Raw genomic sequence first — 6,210 nt, 5'->3', positions numbered from 1 at the left:
CTTTCAGTATAAAGTGACGTGCATGGTCTCTGGATAAAATTTTATCAAACTTATTTGAACTGTTGAAACAAGAATTTGATACAGTTTCGCCTTTCAGGCTTACATTAGTCACATAACACTCACTCGTGTTCGCTTCCCCTCCCATAGTGCAGGGAATTACCCCCTCCCTCTAATTCAGCATTTTATTAGTTTTGTTTCTAAAAAAAAAAAAAAACCAAACAAACAAAAACCAAAAAACAAACAAACAGAGAGACAAATAAACAAAAAACAACCCCAAACAACATTAACTAAACAAAATGAAAAAAAAAATACCCAACTCTGGTTGAAAGTATGAAAACAGGAAAAAAAACATTGATATATCTATATGTACGTCTTTAAAAGTTTGTGGTCTGCAAACTTAAGAGTAAGAAGTGTTTTATACGGATACAGATGATTGTTTTGTTTTGTTTTCCTGCTTCTTGTAGCGGATGTATTTTACGTATTTGAACAAACACTCTCCCTCTCTCTACCTAGCTCTCTCTTCCTCTCTCTGAGACATACAATAAACATACATGTATTTTACAACATATTTTCACACTGCAGAATAAGCTTTAAAATGTTTTAATTATTAATAATATTTTAATCTTTAATAATGACAGTAAAATAGATTTGAGATATGTTAACTTGTGTCGTTTTCACAATATAGTCGCACTTTTCTTTCAAAATATTAATTGAACATATATTACACTAATTTACTTGTTCATATATTGAGAAATTTAACTTGCTTCCAGGCATTACAAAAGAATTGATTTTATAACTCCTCATTTTTCAAGCGGCCGTGCATGAGCAATTTTACGTGACAGACTACAACCAATCGTACGCAGGAATTTCATATATAGTTCTAAATGTGATAAAAATCACCCGGGGGGGGGGGGGGGGGGGGGGCAAACGCCTGGCTCTAAAGGATGTATTCACTATGACAAAAGAATTGACCTATAAGATAGGAGAGAACAATTTCCAGGAAAAAGTGACGTTTAAAAATAAATCTTTATTTTTTGTTTTCTACCGTATATATTATTTACAACTTTACAATAAACCTCCAAAGTTGGTCGAAACACCATTTTGTCCGTTAAAGCGTTGATTTTTGCATGAATGTTGGCCTAGAAGTCCTTCAGGGCAGGCCTGCCCCTAAATAAAATTGTGATATTTTGATAGGTTGGGATGTAAGGAATAATTTAAGATATAATTCTTTTTGGGGCATCCCTGCCCTATGTCGAAATTCACAAAAAAAAACCTGCAAAAAATAAGGAAACTTGATTTTGATAATCTACTTCAAATTTATACTATTAATTCTTATATAGTCACATTAGCTCAATTGATATACTAGTATTCCGTGGATACTCTCTTTTTAAAGTTGGGGGTTCGAGTCCACCTGCATAAAGTTTTTTTTATTTTAGCTTTTTCAAAGACTATTTTATTTCTTTTTAATAGAATTGTGTATTTTTCATCAATTATCTTTTCTTTATGCATGTTCATTCTTGAAAAACACTAAAGAGAGATCAAATCGTAACAATCCAATGTACAGTTGTCGGAACAAACCCAGTATAAGCACACTTTCTCCGAGGACAAGAATAACTCATTTTGTGTTACAAGTATTCTTTGCAGCATTGAGCTGCGCTGAATTTCAATTGTATATACATATATTCCTTAGAATTGATTTTGGCTACATATATCAGTAACTGTACTCCCTTGAATTTCATTTAGGGCTACATATAATTTGCACACATTAATGACATGTTTTATCATACCCCCGGATAAATAGCCTAGACATAAAGAAAAGAATTTCAGAGACAGTAGACATTACCATTGTGCACAAGGAGAAGTAAAGAAAAATATCAATTATAAGAATTATTACATTTGGAGATAACCACCTCAGAAAATCAATGTAAGAGTTCCTCCTACTTCTACTCATCGAAATAAAGATTTAGGAAAAACAAATTGTTATATGTATTCAGCCTAATGAATTTCAATCGGAACAGAAATCGACAAGCTTTTTGTAGAGAAAAAAATCAAGCCCGTCCTATAAGTTAGATCCCTATTTATAATATGAAGTGATCCTTTAAATGAAAGTCAAAAGCCTCTCGGATGAAACCTTTTAAAAAATTGTGGAATCGTTGTTCCAAGTCTCATGGTAGGCTATAAATATGGTGATCTATAAAAATGCGTGGTGATGTATTAATTTAAATGAAAATGTTCGAATGGTACTTAAAACAACAATCAATCATTCATTTCACCAAAGAAAATCTCATCCAATATCATGGGCATATTTTTTGCTACGTTAAAGTTATTTCCCACTTACAGTTCATAGATACATCAACAATATTGTTTATTTGTGACATCCGTAAAATCTATAATAGTACTGTTATAGATGACATAGAAGCCAAAAATGGATATACCGATCGACTCATCCTACTGCTGTGATCGGGAGGTCGTGAGTTCGAATCTCGGCCTAAATCAATTAAAAAAAAAAACGGGTTGCAACTGTTCGCCATGCGCTCTGTACATTGAAGTGAAAGTTGTGGGTGCTTTCGAAGTTCGGATGAGACTTTAAAAACCGAGGTCCCGTATGTCACGGCAGGCGTTCAGTTGTTACGATAATGACCCCTCGGGCCCTCAGTCTTTGTTCAATGAACTAGGCCTAAACTGAGCAGATGGATACCGAGTAAGCACTAAGTGATTGATTCTGTTTGTTGTTTTACGTCCCATTCGAGAATCTTTCACTCATACAGAGACGTCACCATATCATGCCGGCGAAGGGCTTCAAATTCTGACATTTACTCGGCACTTAGGGCCATAAGCACAACTCACACTGCTCAACGCGTTATCGGCTACTCGGTTGTTATCGGACACTCGGTTGATAACAATTTTTGACAGGTTAGTAAATTATTTTAAATAAACTCTGTTAAAATAGAAACAGAGAATATTCATTGTGCTTTTTGTAAACAGAAATGAATACGGATACAAAATAAAGCCTCGATACGTACTGGTATAGCATTTGTTAGCCTTTGGAAGGCTTTTAAAGTCAAATTTATTATATTTTGCAAGTTTTTCTCCGATTGGCATTGCTGTAAATAGCCTTTTTTCTTCAAAACCCTTGTTTACCTTGCGTTAATGATTGTCCACAAGAAGACGTCCTCAGAATCTTGCGAATATGTAATTAAAGGGCAAAAAGTGCCCGAGTTTAACTTTCAGTATGTTATCGGAAATACGGTTGAATAATGCACTTTGTTATCGGAAAACTCGGTTTTGGTTATCGGAAACAAAGGTTGTCATAAGTTAAGGGAAAACGCAAAGAAACAACAGAAATTCTAATTTTTGGCTATAATATGCCTCTTTAAGAATATGTAACTTTTCAAAATTGTGTGTTTTATGGCATTTCTCACTGAAATCTGCATTGACCTGTTTGAAAATATGGTACAAGTTTTAAATTTCATTACAAGGTACCGAGGTCCCTTGTGTGGCGCAGTGGTTAGAGTGTCTGCTTTAGAGTCGCCAAGTAAGGAGTCGATCCTTACGTCGCGGGTTCGTATCCCACAGTGGGACGTCGCAGTAGGTGCTAGCACAAAAAAGATCCCTCACTGCTCAATGGCCCTACAGGTGCTGAGTATATGACAAATTTTGAAGCTCTCCGCCGGCAAGTGATGGCGTCTCCATATGACTGGAAAAAACGAAGGAAGGCGTTAAACAACATACAATCGAGTTGCTGAACGCATGGCGAAGAAACAGTTGCTACCCATTTTGATTGACTTTGGTCAGTCGCCGCTGAGTTTCAAACTCACAACCTTTCGAACACAAATACATTTATCAGTTTGGTATGTACATACAAAACAAGTTAAATTCAAAGGTGGTTAGGTGAATTTCCAAAAAGGTAGTTAGACCAAAATATATGACATAAAATTCAAAATTTTGACTTTAAAATTATTTTTTTAAAAATCGTAAATACGGATCTCTAAAACATCGGAGGTTGTTACATCCTGCAGTGTACTCAAATTCAATGTGTTGATAGCACTAATGCTCAGATGGATGGGGGGGGGGGGCTGAAATGGATTTTGCATTGCTATTGGGTGTTTATACTGAAGCAAAAAATCTCTACCATCTCCCCCCCACCCACCCTGTAATTGAAAACGCAAATAACTGTTTGTAGAAAAAGTTAAAAATACGAGGAACTGAAATGAAACAACCAGTACCCCTCCTCCTTAATAGGTATTTTTAACGGTTGGATAATAAGCTATGTATTTTTTTTTTTATTAAAGCGCTTCTAACACAATAAAATTCCAGTCGGCTCCCTTAACTCATTTTTTTAAAAATATTTTTTTCTGAACCACGCTTTTTGTTAAAGGATAGTCTCGTTAATCTACTACATATCCATATTACATTGTATAAAAAAGAATTAAGAATTATTATTTTTCTTTAATGTTGGGAGCTGTCTGATTGACACAAGATCACATGATCAAGTATTTAAAAAGTCCTATAAACTGGGTGATTCTATTTTAAAGCTTCTAAAAATATGTTAAACGTTCTTCTGGGGAGCAACATAAGTCCTGACGTCACAACCACAGGCACTTATTTCATATATGGGGCATACCTGCTATATATGTGTAACTGTGACGTGATAATATGATTAACATTACTGGACCAAAAAAAAATAGTTCCCCGGGGATCATGGGGGAAATTGAACTTGTTTTTCCCCTCAAAATAACGTAATACATGTACATGTAAACTATATCGGAAGACTAAAGCAAAATTGTTATCATTAATTAAACATGATAAGTTTCGTTTGAAACTGCCTGAAGCAGTTTCTAAGAGGTTATCTTGAATGGAAAACAAGAAATATGGTTGAACAGATGAGTAGTTCTATAATAATTTTATAATTATTAATCTTGTTTTATCCTGCAACTACCCCTTGCATTGACCTAATAAAGGCAACCTAATAAACCAAAGCTTTATCCGGTCACTGCCCTAATAAAGCCTCGTGCATGTATTCCGACGTTCTAAAAGCATTGTGACGTCACGTATACTGCAATTTTTACGCCATGGCGTCATAGTATACACCTATTTACTGGCTATGAGGACAATAGCAAGTTTATCGTCCCCCAAGACAGCAAACTATTTACCTCGGCTGCGCCTCGGGAAATAGTTTGCTGTCTTGGGGGACGATAAACTTGCTATTGTCCGAATAGTCAGTTAATAGGTTTTTTATTATACCGATGCTGACTTTACTTTTGTTACGTCATAATACATACGTCACAATCCCTATAAAATCAGACGTTTTTCGAGATGAAAAGTGAGGGAAACAGAATGCTGCCGGTGAATAGTTTGATGACTATTTCACCATGGGCAGATAGCACAAAAACTATTTCACAGTAGGGGCTGTTTGGAAAAGATAGCATGTTTATTCGTCATATTTTTGTATAGAATAAATTTACAGAGGTATAATAATTTTCACTATGCCTAAGATGTACCTAAATCGGTCGAAAATAGCTTGTTTTGGACGTTCAAATGTAAAATTTTGTTGCAGGATAAACAAAATACATGGTAACTGTCTTGAAATATAAGCGATATTTGGGCTCGGGTCGAAAACGTAAGAGGGCTCGGCAAGCCTCGCCCTCTATCAACGTTTTCTTACCCTCGCCCAAATACCGCTTATATTTCAAGACAGTAACCATGTATTATATATATATATATATTTATATCAAAACAAACTTTTACGTTTGCTATTTTCAAGGATTGGCAGATTATAATGGAATTTTCCAATCTATTTATGAAGCTAAAGGAAACTTTTTAACCTGAGTTTCCGATAACGTACAGCCGTCAAAAACCGAAGTATCCGGCAACATCAACCGAGTTGACGATAACATGTTTTCAACTAATGAGACATTTTAAAAGACTGACAGGGGCGGATACAGGATTTGTGGTTGGGGGGGGGGGGCGTGGATAACTTTGTTGAGGCAAGGGGTCTGGGGGCCGCCTTAAGGCCCCCAGTGGGTCCAGGGCGAAGCCCTGGTGGGGGTCCAGGGGGCGAAGCCCACGGAAGCTCCTGGGTTTTCGTGTATTTTAGAGTAAAACCCGGCACTATAATAGTGCATATTTTTTCAATTTTTGTGTTAAAAGTGACATATAGGTTCGGATGTTTGAATGATAATATTGTATTGAATGTTTCTCAGTTCTCAT

The sequence above is a fragment of the Saccostrea cucullata genome, unplaced genomic scaffold (genome assembly GCF_032062105.1).
Source record: "Saccostrea cucullata isolate Sc308-1 unplaced genomic scaffold, CSIRO_AGI_Scuc_v1 ctg599, whole genome shotgun sequence".
NCBI classification, from domain to species: Eukaryota; Metazoa; Mollusca; class Bivalvia; order Ostreida; family Ostreidae; genus Saccostrea; species Saccostrea cuccullata.
The sequence above is the reverse complement of the archived record's forward strand: the minus strand, read 5'-3'. Positions refer to the sequence as shown.